Source organism: Acipenser ruthenus, chromosome 15 (genome assembly GCF_902713425.1).
Source record: "Acipenser ruthenus chromosome 15, fAciRut3.2 maternal haplotype, whole genome shotgun sequence".
NCBI lineage: Eukaryota > Metazoa > Chordata > Actinopteri > Acipenseriformes > Acipenseridae > Acipenser > Acipenser ruthenus.
The window spans coordinates 7,293,156-7,311,914 of record NC_081203.1 but is presented as its reverse complement, the minus strand read 5'-3'; the positions used below and the strand labels follow the sequence as shown (position 1 = coordinate 7,311,914).

General features: G+C 36.8%; 1 protein-coding gene across 6 annotated transcripts in view; it reads left to right on the top strand.

The window, feature by feature from the left end:
- LOC117421912 (spermatid perinuclear RNA-binding protein-like) overlaps positions 1-18,759 on the top strand; it is a 108,340-nt gene that overhangs the window by 29,615 nt on the left and 59,966 nt on the right. For 5 of the 6 annotated variants that reach the window (XM_058987084.1, XM_058987085.1, XM_058987086.1 and 2 more), the window contains exon 2: positions 2,860-2,940. The exons of the other annotated variant lie outside the window; for it this stretch is intronic. The gene's annotated coding sequence lies outside the window, so the exon portion shown is untranslated. The remainder of the gene's footprint in view (positions 1-2,859; positions 2,941-18,759) is intronic. 6 annotated transcript variants of the gene reach the window in all.

Sequence of the window (18,759 nt, the reverse complement as noted above, 5' to 3'; positions counted from 1 at the left end):
TTCATTAGTATAAACGTTGCTAAAATACGAGTTTGCAATTCGAGTTTAGTATACAATAGCTATATCTACTAGTGTAGTGTGGCGTAGTGGTTAGGGCTCTGGACTCTTGACCGGAGGGTTGTGGGTTCAATCCCTGGTAGGGGACACTGCTGCTGTACCCTTGAGCAAGGTACTTTACCTAGATTGCTCCAGTAAAAACCCAACTGTATAAATGGGTAATTGTATGTAAAAATAATGTGATATCTTGTAACAATTGTAAGTCGCCCTGGATAAGGGCGTCTGCTAAGAAATAAATAATAATAATAATAATAATAATAATAATAATAATAATAATAATAATAATAAATATATTATAGATAGACAACAAGCACACAAATCAATAATAAAAACGACGCTGGTTCTGCAGCTTTGAAACAGCCGCTAATACACAAGGGGGATTTATTACACAGTACTCCTACTTGAGGGGAGATCACACGTAGATCCAAACAAACTACCAAGGTGTAAATAGAACTTTAACTGGAAACGGCAATAGTCAAAGAGAAGGGATTACGATATTTCTTTCAAAGTTAAGAAGACCAGTTTCCTTTTGTTTAGAGTTGACCTATACAAAACAGCTACCACAGTTTGAGAGCATGAGGGTTCATTTACCAAACCACTGTAATATAGCCTAGAGTGGACCAAACTATTCAATATGAATAGCAAACGTTTAACTCTGACACCTAGCGCCCCAGCCTATTTCCAGCGCATGCAAGCAATAAAGTTTCAGCAAACAATCTTACCAAACGGCAGTTCACCGACCGGTGCTCTCCGCTCACAATTCAGAAACCCGGTAGCTCTACTTTGTTTAACCTACATGTCTTTTTATACACCTGAACCAATTAAAAATTAGCATTGCAGTTTCTATGGAGACTCAAACCTTTTGGGCGATTTAAAGGGACAACACCAAATGATTTAAACTTTAAAGCAGACTTTATAAATCACACAAAAAGGTCAGTAAATTAAATGTATAAAAATCATGACAAAAATGACACAAGAAATGAAATAAATCACATTTCACATCCATTGCAGTAGGTATGTACTGTAGGTATTTATACCATCTAATAAACTTTATTCATTTGAAGAACCATTTGGTAAATTACAGTGAGCTTTGTTGTGCTTTTGGTCTTGTATCGCAATACAAATGATACATACATCTTATAAGAACATAAGAAAGTGTACAAACGAGAGGAGGCCATTCAGCCCATTTTGCTAGTTTGGTTGTTAGTAGCTTATTGATCCCAGAATTTCATCAAGCAACTTCTTGAAGGATCCCAGGGTGTCGGCTTCAACTACATTACAGGGGAGTTGGTTCCTACTGGGGAGTTGATACGGTGTATTGTGTAAAGATGAATTGTTCTACTCCTATTCACTACCAATAAAAGCATTTTGAATATGCATATAGTGCATTCTGCACTAAAATATAATTGTAGAATTTTAGATAATGCTACTGGTTTTGGAAATAGAATGTGATAAGTTACAAGGACGTGCATAAATGACAAAAAAATGTAATTTCCCCCATGTCTTCCCACTCAGATCTGACACAGTAGAGTGGATTTATGTGAGAAACTTAAACTCAGATGCCATACATCCTTTAGACAAAAAGACACACACAGGGTAAATGGATTAATGTTGCTGCAGGTTTATATATATAGCTCTCTCAGTAGGCTAGACATGCTTTTTTCCTCTTTTGTGTAGTGCAAGGCTAAAACCACACAGTGTTTAAAATCTTTAAAATGAATTATCGTGTGTTCGTCTTCGCCGCTCCCGAGTCAGCGCAGGGGTGTTAGCGGTGAGCTGAGCCTAAAAATAATTGGCTATTCTAAATTGGGAGAGAAAATGAGAAAAAAAACAACTGGCGACTACTAAATAAAAAATAAATAAATAAAAAAAAGAATTATTACTCCAAACACCAGATTAACATGACATGCTTTCTGCTGTAAAATAATTGCTCAATGAAAGAGCTTGTTGAAATAGATTTGCTAACACGCAACAATAATTTCAGCTGAGCCTTGACTAGCATTCCAAAATGTACAGTATTGTCATGGGGTAGGGTGATTTAATGTGGAAGTATAAAACCGTGTCCTAAAGATCTCAATAAGAACAGTATGGGTTTAGCCTGACAGCTGTCTTTTTGAAGTAACAATTTCAACTACTTCCTGCCCACAAACAATGGAACTCTGCTGTCTACCTCTGTGGTAGCTCCTGAATCTGTTTAATTAATTACATCTGGGAACAGATAGTTTTGTAAATACTTATATGCATTTTAAAACGTGTGAGGAAACTAAATTCCCCCTAAAACTTATTTGTCATGAAAAAATAAAGTGATAATTTGGACATCCTTTTATCACCAATACCTGTACGGTACATTGCTAGTTTGCACTGTAAAAGCTGTGAGATGTTTGAAGTCATTTCTGGTATGTGCAAAGAGTTATTCTTATCGAAACCCCAGTTAGATTTTGTAGGTTAGTTGTTCTACATGTACTGCAGGATTTAACTGATTTTGTAGTAAATCCCCCTGTAATGATACTGCAGGTCAAGCACAGCTACCTCCACCAGCACATGCCTATATAGTGACCAATAGTTTTTCATCTTTATGAAGTAGAAACAGTAGTAGGCCTACATTTCCTGTAGCAAGTTACCTGAGGGAAAGCACATGTCTGTGAAATACCTGAAAGCAATGCAACACAAAGCTCCTTAATACAAAACTGTACTTGTAAGCTCTGTTTTAGGTACAACTAATTGTATAATGTAATTATTAAAACATGTGTATTTTGCGATTTTAAGGAAACGTATTAATACTTTTGGTTTCTTTTCCTTTAGCTCGCAAGTTCAGTCTATTTTCGGGGCCTTAAAAACCCGATGAACGTGAAGGATCTGGAAGGACAGAAACAGAAAAGAAAGGTAAGGTGGATAAGGTAGCCACTAAAGACATTGACTGCAGATTTATCACTGTAGGACTGGGTTGAAAAAAGAACAGCGAGTAGGCAGTTTATAAAGCTACATGCACATGCAGAAACAATCCATTTAAAAGACAAGGGTCAGTTCTGTGGGGAACAAGTAAAGAATTGAAACAATATGCACCAAACTATGAACATACATATTAAAAGGAACAACTGGTATACATGGGTTAATGACTACAATCGCATGAATTTATTTTGTTACTGGCAGTGAAAACCTTCTAACTCAAATAGTTTAAAAGCTAGTATTTTTCTTGTATCGCAGCTCTTTTCTAGTCAGTGACACACCTTTTTAATGCTATGTTTTTTTTTTTTTTAAGTGACAGTAACAAATGTAAAGTAAAGGTAATGGATGATTGAAGTTTCTTCTGTATGTAATAAATGCACCAGTGTAGAGTTCACTTGTAAATGTCACACAGTAGAGATAGAAGCTAGGGTTATGTGTCCTGCGAACACTGTGTACTTGTAGCTTACAGTAGTCAGGTTTTGGTTATAGGTGTCTGAGCATGACTGTCTCTGAGATAAGCTGACAGGGTCTTGGTGAATGTAAAAGATTGTGGAAATGGATGCTGTTCAGTTCCTCATCTGAAGCAGGCAGGGATAAACTAATGGTTCATGATACTGTACGGAGCAACTCTGTCTGCACAGCAGTTAGGAGCCCTTGGTTTCTCTCTGGGCCATTAGATACCAAACTGGTTGTTCATTTCTGGTAACGACCACTTTAGGGGATTGGGCAAGTGTCTGTTATACATCCTGGAATTTTAAATTGAGCACATATATTCAAATCTGCTTTGCTTCTTTCATACTTTTTTTGTTAGTGTGAAAAACATTGAGAAATCCTATTTCTTGTTGCATTTTGAGATTCTCCGTTTCAAGCTTGTAATCAAGAGAAAAATACTTTCAGATGGTATAACTAATTTTTATAATGCCATCTGTTTTTTGTTTTGTGTTTTTCAACAAAAAAAGGGGGATCCTTATGCGCTGATGATGTCTGTCACACACTCCATGGTAAACATGGTAAACATGGTAACTGCCTTGATTTTGTACCCAGTGTTCACCACATTTTTATCATACATTCCTAGCCTCCTATAGATGTTTCGGATTGCATGGTTATTTGATAAACTCTTGAGACATTGATTCTTTCACCTTATACCTTGCACTTCCATTCAAACTGTTGCTGCGTCTCTGCCTCACTCTGAGATGTCGGTTAACCCTTTGCGGTCCTATGTCGGACCTGGTCCGACATTGCAATTTTCCCTTTCCGGTCCAATGTCAGACCCTGTCCGACATCATCAAAAAGACGCAAAAAACAGCTCTCTAGTCGTTTTCTCTCCGGAAAAAGCCGAGAAAACCATTCAATGGCCGAGATGAGATCGATAGGAGCCGAGAGAAGCTGAAAAAAAAAATAAGGGGGCGTATCTCATGAATACAGCTAGCCCCTGCATTACATAGATAACACGGACATAAACAAACAAGATAGCTGCTTCTGCATCCAGCGCTCAAAGAATATCACAGACATTTGCAGAGCTTTTTTTATATGTTATAGTAATAAAATAATGACTTGGATCGCATTATTGAGGAGTTTGGTGATAGAACGAGTGACCAGGAGACGATTTATCGGTATGCACTACTATCAAGAGGTATGTGAAAAAAACAGCGAACAAGGGGTAGGGCGGGGCTGGAGATGCAGTACTGAGTGTCCTGTTGATATGCAGTGCCTTTTAAACCTGTTTTACTGTGAAAAAAAATACTTTTAAACAGCGCGTCTAAAATAAACTGCGCGTGTGAAAATAAATTGGACCTGACGTGCTGACTAAATGGATGCTGGCAAAGGGTTAAGATATTTCATCCTTCCACATACTTTTGCATTTGAGACTATTTTAGATAAGTTGCTCTTGTCACTGCTGTGCTTTTCAAAGTATTCACATTTTTGACTGGGTTAGCACTTCGTAACGCTTGCATAGAGCTTGTAGTGTATATTATTTCCATGTTTGTATCTGTATCCATGCAGTGCTTTACTCATTCAGTACAATGCAGTACAGCATGATTACCCTCAGGGTCAGGGTCAGGGTCATGTCTCCTCTCTCCCTGACTCATGGATTCATTGTGTTATTAAGCTCTGTGGTTTCATAGTGCAAGAAAGGCAACGGTTTACTTCCGCAAATAGGTCAGAGCTGGTCAGACGGCTTGTTAATATATTCTCTCATGCTAGGGTTTGATGTGCTTGTGGATTTTTGGCTAGCGGGGGAAGAATTTGAACCAGGATTGCTCTAGGAGTTCATATGCCTTTACTGAGCCAGACATCTAGTGATGACTCTTTAAAATCGCAGAGTCCACACACTCCGCCCAATAAACATGACCACCCCACCACACCTTAGCAGAATTAATTCTATAAATGGAATGCTTGAGTTGCTTACACACTGTACTGTTGCTGGATTAGAATAGTTAGTGCTGGGACAAACACGGCCTGAAATGTATTCGGTGGCACAATTGTACTTTCTGTATATTACATTCACTTCTGTGGTTGTATAGACTTTTCACTTTTACACCATTCTGTTCTCATATTATTAACCAATTTGTACCACAAAGTTCATATTGCACTGTATGTGATCTGCAGGCCTAAAATTTGTACAGTATTATAACAGCATTGAACCGTTTTAGTTACCTATCCAGTTGTGAAGCTTTTCAGTGTTTTACTTCCTAAAGTGAGTTTTTTCCTTTCAGTAGCTTGAGCCGGTATATGCAGAAAGGCCCCTAGATGGCTCCTTTAGTGACGAAATGTAATTCGGCTTAGTAACAAGTCATTCTATTTCTGCAGTGTTCACATCTCATGCTTAGAGGTGTTTCTGAATAACTAACTTGTTTCTAGGGCTATAACAAAGGGTACATTTTAACCTTCGAAGGTTTGGAACACATTACCGTACGAAGGTTCGAACCTTCAATGGTACTAATTTGCATAATTTACTGGTGACGTCACCACAGCTACTTGTTTATATTTGATTGAAAATCCTGTTCTTCCAGGTAATCCATATAAATGGAATAAAACAATCATTATAAATTCAATAAAAATACATGCTGTTTACGTACAAGTAATTGATGCTGCTTGCGTTATGTACAGTAAGCTTGCATTGCAGCAGCACCTTATTGCAGCCAATTAAAAGAACTGCAGCTGACTACTAATAATAATAATATGAACTTATGCTTGTCAAGTGACCCTGGAGATTGGTTGAGGACAGGCAGGAACACGTTCGGAGGAGAAGGGCAAGACGAAGAAGACCCTTGTCTGTTTTTTCAGGGAACATGTCAGAGATACAATGTCAAAAATATATAGCTGAAAGGACTGTGTTTTAAAATAAGTAGGCATTCATTTAGTTGTACTGTAGTTGGTTTTGTTGGTACAATATATTTAACAGAAGTATTTTAATTTTTTATTATTCTGAAAATATCACTTGCCAAAAGAGAGAATGGTGGACACGTGGATTGTAATACAGTACATAATTTTAAATCAGGTACGTATTGTAGCAGTATGTAAAATTCCCCATTAACTACCCAACGGCAAAATGAAATCAAAATGTTACCCATGCACAGAAAAAATTAAAAGGCAATGCAATTTAGCAAAAAAAAATTCTGAATTAATTTGTATCAGAAAACTGGTGACGTCAGAAATCGCGTGTGACGGGTAAGTGCATAAGTTTGTTACATATATATATAATGGGGATTGATTTTATTCTTCATACAAGGGCGGTAAAACGCGACTGCCGTGTATCTGGGTAACGGATATTCGAGTGCTGACTGTAGTCACATATTGCCAAACGGTTTCTGTTAACAGAAAAGAAAAAACATACAGTGCGTGAATGCTGCCTTACGAACCTTCGAAGGCTTAGAACTACCTTTTGAATTCCTGGCTAGCGAACGAACCATTGAACACAGCCCTACTTAGTTCTGATGCTTGATATGCTGATTTACTGTTCAGAGTTATTTTAAGTTGGCTTTAAGTAATCTGCAGACATTGCTTTTTGCATCACTGAGATCTCCGATGATTTGTGTTCGGGCAGAAGTGTTCTCTTTGTTGAAATCGGAGCACTTTTGAGGTCCCTGAGAAAGGACTGAAAGTTTAATTGAACATCTGTGCATTTTAATTGATTTTTGTCAGTGAAAGGAAAGAACAAACAAGAAGGTGGTTGCTGATGCGATCTAAATGGAAAAAGCAAGGATGTCCCTGGAGTTGTGCCTTATTCGATTTCATTACACATCAGCAGCCTTGGTCTGGCTTTACCTCCTGTCTATTGCATTTTAAATTGATATACTTCTCAAATGTATTATAAAGCGTAGAAGGTTTATCTGCATTAACATTTTAGGATTATTCTAAAGACAGCAACATGGTAAGTAGGGGTTTATTCATTTTCCAAACAGACTATATGTTTTAAAGTATTTTATTGTGCTGAGGTTTAAAAATGGCAGAATTGATTTTAGTGTTTCAGAACAGTAATATTGCTTTTGTATTGTATTCAATGTTTTATAAAATGGTGTGTTGAGCTAACCATACATGTTTTTAAACAGCATAAATCTGCTTTCTCTAAGCCTTCTGGATTGAACAAGCTATTCTAATTAATATGTTACTAGCTATTCTAGCTAGTTGAATGTAAAGTACAGAGATCAAATGTTCCTGACAAAGCAATATTTTAATTGGACTAAATATACTTGGCTGTTTTCTCATATTTTAATATCTGCAGTAGCAATTGTCTTGAGTGCCAAAAAAGTATTGATGCTGCATTTTCTCTGATGGAGGTGATGCTAAAAATATCAGAAGACATTAGGAGCAGGTTTAAAGTCATTGTATGATCTTGGCTGTATGGTTACTCCCAGATGTCTCGGCAGCATGATGACATGGAGCAAGCTACTGCACAATATTCCAGTGTTGGTTTTTATTCACTGCAGTGCCCGTGAAAACCAATGATTTTGTCTGCCTGTGCTTGCAGATTTCAAGGTAAAGTGGCTAGTACTGTAGTCCATCAGGCAACTGTACAATCTGCACATTCTTCATTCCCTCCAATTTATAGATATCTTGAGGCGACACTGAAGTGTGTGAATTATATATGTAACAGATTACATTAAGGACAGCCAGTGCAGACACCTTGTAGTGCACCGTTTGCATTGACTGTCTGCTTTCAGAGTTCGTATCGCTGCACAGCTGTTCCGGTCAGGATCCAGATCTAATGGACTAATCCAACACATTACCAATGAATTCCTGCATGGCAAACTGTCTGGGCTCTATTGTGGTATTATGTTCCAGGATTAGTATAGCGATTTGCTGCTTAACGTTTCAAAATGTTGCTCTATTTGGAAGGGGATCAGACAAGTAATGCATAACAGGCACTACACAGTAGCTGCAATGGCTAGAAATATGTCTAAAATGTAATAATGTTATTTTTTAGGCAGGTGGTGAGTGAGTTATTAGCCTTTGTCTTGATTTACAACTGGTATGGGAAATGTATTTCCTGGATTACTGTGCTCTGATTAGACACATACCACCCAAGCTCTACTGTGTTAGACCAGAAGGTACTGTAGTGCACTGCTGTCATACAGTGCATGTGGAAATTAATTGTCATGCTGTTCTGTAATAAAATAAATACAGGACTTTCTGTAAGCTGTGCATTTTCGTGATGTCTTGTTCAGATTTGTGGTGGGGAAATGTATTGTACATTAGCAAGTGTATGAACTTGTCTGTTAACCACTTATGGGGATCAGTTTTTACATAGAGACCTGCTCATCCAATACCACAAGTTCTTCACTATCAGAATATATATTTAGGGAGCTGACCACTCTGATTTTGTGTTCACAGCTGCAGTTTGGGATAGATGTTACCTTGTTATGATGTTTGCTCTGAGTGGGTCTGGTGTTTTCTCAAATAATAAGTTCTATTGATTTTTAAAGCTGGCGTTAGGTTTTCAAGCTGTTTTGAAATTGCAAGCTCAGACACGTTGCCAGAAGTGTCTGTCTCTCTTAGCTTGCCCTATTCCTTTAAATGGCATACAAAACTGCCTGCATGGCTACCATTAAACAAGCCTAAAGTATTTATAAGATTGCAGAAATAGGCGCATGTGCACATTAGTACAGTATTTGCTGTTTTCCTGTGCAATTCTATCTGCTCATTTATACAGTAAAATACATTTTATATGCAGTGGGAGTCTTTTGGATTCACTACTTTTATAGTAACAAAGTTGTATTAACATTGGATTGGACATTAGACAGAGTCATTAATATGCCTATATACAATAGAACCGGTTATTAGCAACCCTGATAAAGACAACTTTAAGTTAACAACATTTTCCCAGGAACCAATCCCGTCCCATAGACTTTAATGTTAATGGAAATCTGATATTAGCAACTGCACGCCGCTTATTGACAGCTGTATTACTCGTTGCCAGTGCTAAAGAGCGAACTTGCATGATTTATGCGCATACTTCATGCAGCTTTTATAACACACTGACCGAGCAACTGCATATTTCTGGCGGACTGAGGCAGAATTGTGGCATTGAAACTTGCTACGAAGCTGCACGCAAAAATTGAGATGGATTTACAGTGGGAGGTGGTACATTGTAAAAAGCAGACAACGTTGGACAATTTCTTATTGTAAAATTGTTCTGTAGAATTGATTGTAAGTTCACCACATATATTTTATGTTTGCTTTACTCATTGTAAGGACAATTGTAATACGTTGTTGTTTTTTATTTGTTTGTTTTACACATGCACGATTTGGGTATTTCGTGTTTCTCGTTAATTTTAACACTAACATTTAAAACATGTATTTCAGTGCCATATGTGTACAACCACAGTATAGGCCTATATCGTTGTTCCATATAAATACACTTAAACTGGCTTTTCGCTTATTGGCAACTTTTGGTTAATGGGAACCAAGATGTTGTTAATGAGCGGCATCTACTGTACTGTAATTGTATGCAACCTGAATGAAAACTCAATGTCACAGAATAGCAATATATCCAGAACAAATTGCAATAGTGGCAAAATAGTGACTTAATGATAATTGCATGTCTGTTCAAGACATAGAGCCGTGGTAATTGGGTCTTTGAGTCTGCAGCTGGCTGAGGGCCTTATTTACTGTATAACTCCTTCATGCTTTATGTACCCAGCTTGATGTAAGTCAGATTGTGAAAGTGCATGAAACAAAGCCTTGCTTTAATCACAACAGCATCCTGGCTCAAAGGGGTGCTTCATGTAGGTATCACTGTTACAGTCTCAGGGTGCATATTCCTTATTTCCACCTAAAGGAAATGAACATCATATTTAGACAACCAATGTTTTAATTGTGTTCAGAAATTGGTTTGAAACCTCAACGCTCCAAACTTGTTGTTTTTTTCCTTATTACTGGTGTCCATCTCCCCACTCTGTTTCATAAGCAGCAGTAACGGTTTCTCTGTAAAATCCCAGAGTGTGAATGAATGAATATGTAACGGTGTAATTAATACATCATCGCCTGAAACCACAAAACAGATGTGTTCCCTGAAATGCTTCCAAGGCTCCTTGCATATGGTATCAAAACAGGATTTATATTTAAATTGTCCACAAATGACTTAATCAAAGTAAACGCTGGGATTCACATTTCATGCTGTGTTGATTATTTATTTCCTTCATGCGATAAACACACTGTATGTAAAAGTGGCATTGGTGGGTTTTTTTTGTTTGTTTTTGTGTTATTTGGACTTGAGTCAGTCACACAGTTGATCATGTTGTTCGTGATTGTAAGTGAATAGCTGGAAAACCTGCAAGCATAAATAACTGATAACCTGTTTTGAGACTTAATCACCAGAATCCGACGAGCATTGATGGGCTGAATGGCCTCCTGTAAATCAGAAACTTTTTTTTTTTTTAAGAAACTGCTTTTCTGCCAGCAGAATTCTAATGCTTCGAAACTAAAAATAACAGATATGTCTTCCCGTTTTGTGTAAATATTTGTTCAGTGGGTGCTGTTTATGCCGTAGAATCAAAATAGTACGTTATCAAAGACTATGTATGTATGTATGTACTGGTCCCATGAAATTTGTCTTTGCGAGAATTGACTGTATTACTGAACTCAGGCTCATTTGTGCCCCCCCAAAAAAAACAGTCCACAATCTGGATATTTCCTGTGTTGAGCATTATTGCTAAAAATGTGTTCGTAATCAGATCACAATTTACATAGTATAATTAATCTAGTGAGTGGAAATAAAAAACAGCTACTACCTCAACCAAAGTGTGCATTAAGGGATAAGAGTTTAATATCTTGTCAGACTCAGGAGTAAAGTCAGTGTTGCATATTGTTAAACTCAATGTTGAGAGAATTTCTGTAGCAACATTATTTATATGTTTTTTTGCAGGTAGAGTTGTACCTGCTTAGCACACGGTAATACACATTGTTAAAAGAAAAAATGGCCATCAGTTCTAGGAATCCTCCTTCCCATAAATCTCTTCATTCTTGTTGTTAATTTTCTCCTGTCGTGCTTGCTGAAGATGATCCACTTGAAACCCAGCCTGTGTACCTGAAGTCATTTTTATTCTTTGATGCAGCCTTAATAACCTAGTCCCTGCTGACTGATTCTTAAAATGTGTTGATGTGGGGGATGCACAATGCAGTATTATTAGAGATGCGTATCGCCTACTGTTTGCTGACTTAGGCTGAATTTCATCCTGCCGCCTTTTTTTTTTCTTTCCTATGTCGTCTTTTACTGCCAAGCTTGCATGTTCGTGAGTGTGCGTGTGTCAGCTGGCCCCCACAGACCCCCTACTGCTGCAGACCCTAATGGAGACTTTGATCAGCGCAGTGCCAAATTTACAGTGCGTTTCCAGAGCAGTCTCATTTCTTTTGTGTGATAATGATTGATTTAGAAACTATGTTGGTAACATACTCTACATTCTTTGCTGGGCTGTAAACACAAAATTTAGAGATTCATTATTTAAAAAAAAAAAAGACCTTGTCTGAACTCCTGGTCTCCGTATTGCCTGGTCAGGAGGAAACAAGCTGATCTTTTCCCCAGAGATCATTGATGTAATTCTTTTCGGTGCCAATGCCCATGTCACTTCCTCCATAAAAGCCCACGACATAACCAATCATTGTCAAAATTTCTCCTGCATTTGCTTTGGTACGGAGGAAGTATAGGTGTTTTTATTGTTTGTTTTATCAAAGTGTAAATAAATAATATATATTTTGCTATATTTGCATCCTGAGTCATTTGGGAAAAAAAGGCATAATGCCACAGTAGTGACGTCAAAAAGTGATAATTCCGCTAGAGGAAAATATACTTGAACTTTGGCCCATTAGACTCCTCGAGACCATCACTTTTTCAAAGCAAACACAAAATGTCTCGTTTTCAATCACTCGACAGCAACCACAGTACAGAAATGTTCATTAATGATCAACAAAATGAGAATAAGTTTAAAAAAAAAAATATGAAAAAAAAAATGATGTAAAGCCGGTACATTCGTATCTCAGAAAAACTGGAGAGGAACGGGAAATTTAAAACAAAGTAAATAATCATCCAAATGAAGCTGAAGCAGTAACAGATAACGACATAGAATGTCTGTACAGCACTGAAATACTACGTTTAAAAAAATAAATAAATTAAAAAAAATAAAATAAAAACTGTACTGCTGAACCTCGTCTTCTTTAATATGAGCATCAAAAGGGTAGCCATGTATTATAAAAAATAATAGATGGGCCTCTTCAGTGAGTTACAGGAAAACAATTCCATCACGGGTTTCTTTGACAGTTTATAAATTACTTGACCTTCGGTCTCATAATTTATGATGTCACAGAAACCCTAGATGAAATTATTTTCCTGTAACTCACTGAAGCCCATCTATTATTTATATATATATTTTGTAATAAAGTACAGGGGAAGGTAGTGGATGGGAGGTATATAGGACCACATTTATTACAGAACCCATGTCTAGTATAAGGAACATACAGTGCCTTGCAAAAGTATTCAGACCCCTGACCAATTCTCTCATATTACTGAATTACAAATGGTACATTGAAATTTTGTTGTGTTTGATATTTTATTTTAAAACACTGAAACTCAAAATCAATTATTGTAAGGTGACATTGGTTTTATGTTGGGAAATATTTTTAAGAAAAATAAAAAACTGAAATATATATATATATATATATATATATATATATATATATATATATATATATATATATATATATATATATATATATATATATATATACACACACACATATAGAATAATAGATGGGCTTCAGTGAGTTACAGGAAAATAATTCCATCTAGGGAGGTGGGAGGTGGCCAGCATACCTGATGAGATGGGTAATGTTGCTGTAATGTCCATTGTCATCAACATTGTCCATAATAAATTATTTTCGTTTCGGTAAATGTAGTGTTACTAAGTTTATTTTGTTTGTTTTATTTATTTATTTATTTATTTATTCATTCATTCATTCATTCATTCATTCATTCATTCATTTATTTTTGCTATCAATCAGTCTTTCTGTCATATGTCTGATATCTGCCTGTTTGACGGTAGGCAAGTTTTGATTTGAGACTTTAGCAGCTAGTTTTACACTGAATTTGCCAGGTGAATTTATTGACGTTGCTTTTAAACAGTGATGGCATGTGCTAGGAACGAGTGGAGATTAGAAGCCAAGCACAGAATGTTTAATCACACAGTGACTTTCTGATATGTATCGTTTTTCACCTCGGAATACCTTCAAAAGTGGCGACTTTTCAGGCAGTGATTCTAGTATCCTTTGGAAAGGGAAGCCACTTCCAATGGGACAGGGATGCTGATCTTTTCTATGGCCAGAATAAGGAAATAGGCAAGCTTTATTTCCTGATATTTCTACCTCTACCCCACTTTCTGGCAAGCTGGCAAAATATGCATTCACTCCCTCTGGTCCTGGAAATGAAATTGACCCAGCTACCCCACAGGATAAATAGCCAACAACATTGAGAACAGTGTAACACCAGCGACGGATATATCCACACACTGAGAACTGGTTACGCTAGAGAGTTTTACAAAAGATTCAAGCCATACTATTGTTCTTTCAGGTATCTGTTGTGTTTTATTAGAGTTTGGGTTTGAACACTACATTTGTCAGGATGGCACCACCAGCACTACTGTCATCAAGGCAGTCCTCCCAGGAGACTGACAGTTTCCAATAGATCTGTAGGAGAGCCATCTCCACTTACATAAAGACTGCAGCAATACCTCTGCGCTCTCTCTCTCTCTCTCTCTCTCTCTCTCTCTCTCTCTCTCTCTCTCTCTCTCTCTCTCTCTCTCTCTCTCAAAAAAAAAAAAAAAAAGACGACGGTAAACCCTGGAGCACAGTAAGAAAACTCGTCTACAGGGAAATATGACCTCTCTCTACAGCATACTATCTGCATTTCTAGGATCCCAATTATATACACTTGCAGGAAGAGTGTATACTAGAGTGTATCTCACATAGGAGAGGATGGTCACAAACCATCAGCTGTCAAGCCTGCTAGATAGGGGCCAGGCCAACAGCAGTTATTTCAGCAGTTTCTGGGCACTAGCAGCAGTAATCTCCTTGGTAAGAGAAGCAAAACTACAGGCGACACGCATAGGGGTGTCCTCGTTTTTTTCTTTTAACTATCATCCCATTTTCCCTCTGCTTCAAGCCTTTGGAAGCTACAACAGGAACCACAAGGTGACAACTATCACCTTCACTGAAATCATCACGACTTTCAGCAATCTGCTGTGCGCTGAAAACCCTTTGCCCACTTAAAACAAGGGCATACTTCAGTCAGTAAGACAAAGGACATCACAATCCAGACAACCTACTTGCTGGACTTACCAGTAGCATCCGGGATATACTCGGCAAAGGGTACCCCACGAGTAACAAATCCATCACATGTGCTACAGGGAGCGTATTCAGCTACTAGTTTACAAGAGTAGCCATTTTTTTCACACAACAGGAGAACACCAGCTACCACTTTAATTGCTCCTGTTTTCAGCGGGGAGCAGCCATGGCACAAAATCCAACCCATTTCTTTGTTGACTGACATTTGTAGGCATACTTGTCCCTGACAATAGGCCAACAATATTTGGATAGTAAACTGAGAGGGAGCCAATCTTGTTCTTAGCTCCTCACTGGGCCTTAAGGTTTAGATTTCTGAGATCCCTATTATCATACCTCAGCCACCTGTTTTAAGGGTTCTACCTACTCTCCATCAACGTTCACATTGCTGCAATTTCCATGGGGTGGCTAGAGTGTTTGGTGGGGCTACCACTTAAGTTCTGTTGGAAGGAAACCATCTTCAGGATCCATCAAAACCCACAGGGTAAAGTCTGGTTAATATAGGGGCAAAACTAAAATCTACCTAATATAATACTGTCACCATGCTACCTGGGCCTCCTCTGAGACCTTTTGTTAGCGCTACAACTTGAATGTGTCTTGATTTCTGTGTCTTCCTCTACTAACTTTTTCCAACCACCCTCTTGTCTTTAAATGCTTTGGTGTGGTTCACTCTGTGTGGAGCTCATCAGACGAGGTAAGACGACGAAGATTACCTGTAATATGGTTTCTTCGTAGGATGATGAAAGTTTCACACACCTATGTCCTACCCTCCTTTTCTTTACTGTTTTTTATTCTTTTGATCAGTTTGATCCTGGTGTCAATTTTTAAAGAAATTTCCTGGAAGACTGCACACAAACCCACTCATTCAGTTACATACAAATGACAAATGATCTAGTCACTATTTGACTTGAGTTATTTCTGGTAATGAAACTCTTAAAATAACATATTGACCTTGTTAATTGACTGCTTATTTGTCTTGGCACTGGGCAGTAAGGTTGCATCAGGTTTTAAGTGAACTCTATGTAGAGGATATTTAGGGGACTGGCTGTATCATTAATACTGGATACTCACTTATAGCGGTGCTAAGATGCAAAGAGAACATGATGATGCATTTCTTGCATGTCATGTACGGCACGGGACTGTAACAGATGGTGTAGCAAGGTCTTTCATAACTGCTCTGCAAGGTTGATGTTGTATATGGAAACTGCAAGTAGCAATTTTGCATGCAAATGATCTCTGCTTTAATAAGATGACTTACTGGTCCAAAGTTAATTGTATTGGTGTACAGCGCCAGTTCTTTCGAATCTTATTAAAGTTTGTCTAATCCATATTTAGACAAGCTAAAGTACAGAAGAGTGCAGCGATGCATAATGTGGCAACAGTACTGTCAATAATGGCTAATCTACTAATCCAGACACAGATATCATTAAGATTATACTACATTTGTTTGTAAAGTGAATCCAAAAAGCTCTTCTTGCTGTGAAGTGTTTTTTTCTTCTACTTTACTGGTCCCTTTTTCATTGCTCTTCTTTAGTTTTTTTTTAAATGTGCAATGCATACTGTCCGTACATCAGTATGTCACACTTACATTTTTGCATACTGTACGTCTGCAGAACCACTTATCCTGTTTCATGAAACATTTTTTTAACGTTTAAAGTATTATTCTGGGGATATGTCCCTTCATCTATCCTTCTATCTGTATGTCTTATTTTGCATATGTTTAGAGATTCACAAATGTGATTAAACATCTGATTACTTATTCTGTACTATACTGTTCTGTACATACTGTTGATATATATCATGGTTGTACTGCTTTGTAGTTTGACATACACTTAACAAAAAACTGACATTTGAAAAATGTGACATTTTGAAATCGAACATGAAATACTGTTCTAATATTTAAAATGATGTTCATATAGTGTTTATTTTTTATATGGTCTCAATCCATTAAACGATGATGCAAAACTTTTGGCCATAGCTGTACATAGACGAAGTGCTTTAGATGAAGTCATTTCTTTGTTTTGTCTGCCTGAAAAACATTTATGTTTTATAATATTTCTCTGCTCAACTCCATTTGATATTTTTTTCCTGTATTGGAATTAATTGGTATTTTTAGGGTTCTTCACTTTTCCATTTTTTATTTTGGTGGGAAAAAATCAGGTCAGTGATGTTTGGGGAATTAATCTATATTTATAATTCTCAACAATGTGTGTACTGTACCTTGTCAAAATACAAATAAAAGGCACCATACGTGTCTAGCATTATTTAAGCGTATCAATGAAGTTCAACATTTAAGCACACTTAGTATTGCTATCTCACATTATGTTATTTTGAAACAGAGTTGTGTTATTTCTACAGTGTTGCGCTAATAAAATCCAAAACTTGGCAAAATACACTGGTACATGGGGCTAAAACACTTTGAGAGCAGGTCATTTTTAAACAAACACAAACCAGCCGCATAACTTAAATATGTTCACCTAAAGCATCTTATAAAATAAATACATAAATAAAATATATAACCATGATAAGGTGCGAATAATGTTTTAGCCACAACATACTTGCAGACAGTCAATGAATACAGCTTTTTTTTTTTTTTTTACATATAAATTTCCTGTTGACTGTAAATGGTTGAAGGTAATGTATACTAAACTAAACCTGCCATGACTGAGCAAACCTGACAAGTGCATTGTCTACACACTACGCATCAAAATGAATTGCACTGCTAGTGGTTTTAAGTGACTGCATCTGGAGGACCAAGATTAAGCAAGTTAAAATCAGTGATGATGTTTAAAAAAAAAAAAAAAAAAAGTGGGAATTTATCAGTAAAATAATTTAAAAAAAAAACAACCCTATTTTTATTGTATGTTTCAAATCTACAAAATATTTCTTCAGTTGGGCAGACTGGTGCAGTGCTGTGCTTCATTGGTCAATGGCTGAATACAACAGAGATGTATAGGCCTATATCCCCCAGATAAACAAATGTACAGATCCTACCCTTGTTTTAATTTACTGTATTTACATGCTGTAGGAATGTTGTGATGGAAGTGTTCAATTTTAGCTCCTTATAATGTACAGTGCAGCTAAGGTGCATTGTGTTGAGCTATACTTCCCTAGTGCTGTATTATTAGCTATGGTGTCCCAATGCGAAATGTGAAGGTGGTTTTCATGTTGTAACTCATAATTGTTTTTGCTTAATGCAGTTTCAATATTCTAAATCCCCACTGACTGTACTCTCCTAAATAAAATAACGATCACCCTTTTACTTGGAACTTTATTATTGTTATTATTATTATTATTATTATTATTATTATTATTATTATTATTATTATTTATTTCTTAGCAGACGCCCTTATCCAGGGCGACTTACAATCGTAAGCAAATACATTTCAAGTGTTACAATACAAGTAATACAATAAGAGCAAGAAATACAATAACTTTTATTCATTGTCTGAATATGAAATGTTGATTATAAACAGAACCTATTGGAATGAATTTAAAAGTGAAGTTAACCAGTATTGTATATTGATGTTTGCAGTGTATGCTCCTACAGTATCTGGTCAATACCCAAATGCCTTTACAATGTTGGTGAATGGCTTGATAATAATTGCATAAAAAAAAGTTAACGTACAGTTGTGATGACTATGCAGCCTTTTAGAAGCGCTTGAATATGAAGAGAGCTGGTGATTATTTTTCTATTGATTAGCAGGTGAGAAACGTAGACCAAAAATGCAAACCTAAGCTGAAATGCTAGAATCGTTAATAAAATACCCAGTTTTGCACTTATGGGACATAATACTTTCTTGGGGGGGGGGGGGGGGGGGGGATTTTTTTAATTGTAGTAATGCATTAAACTGTGGAACACGTCCATTAATGTATTAATAAAGTCTTTAATCCTTTAAAAAAAAAAAGGGCTTTACTTTTAAG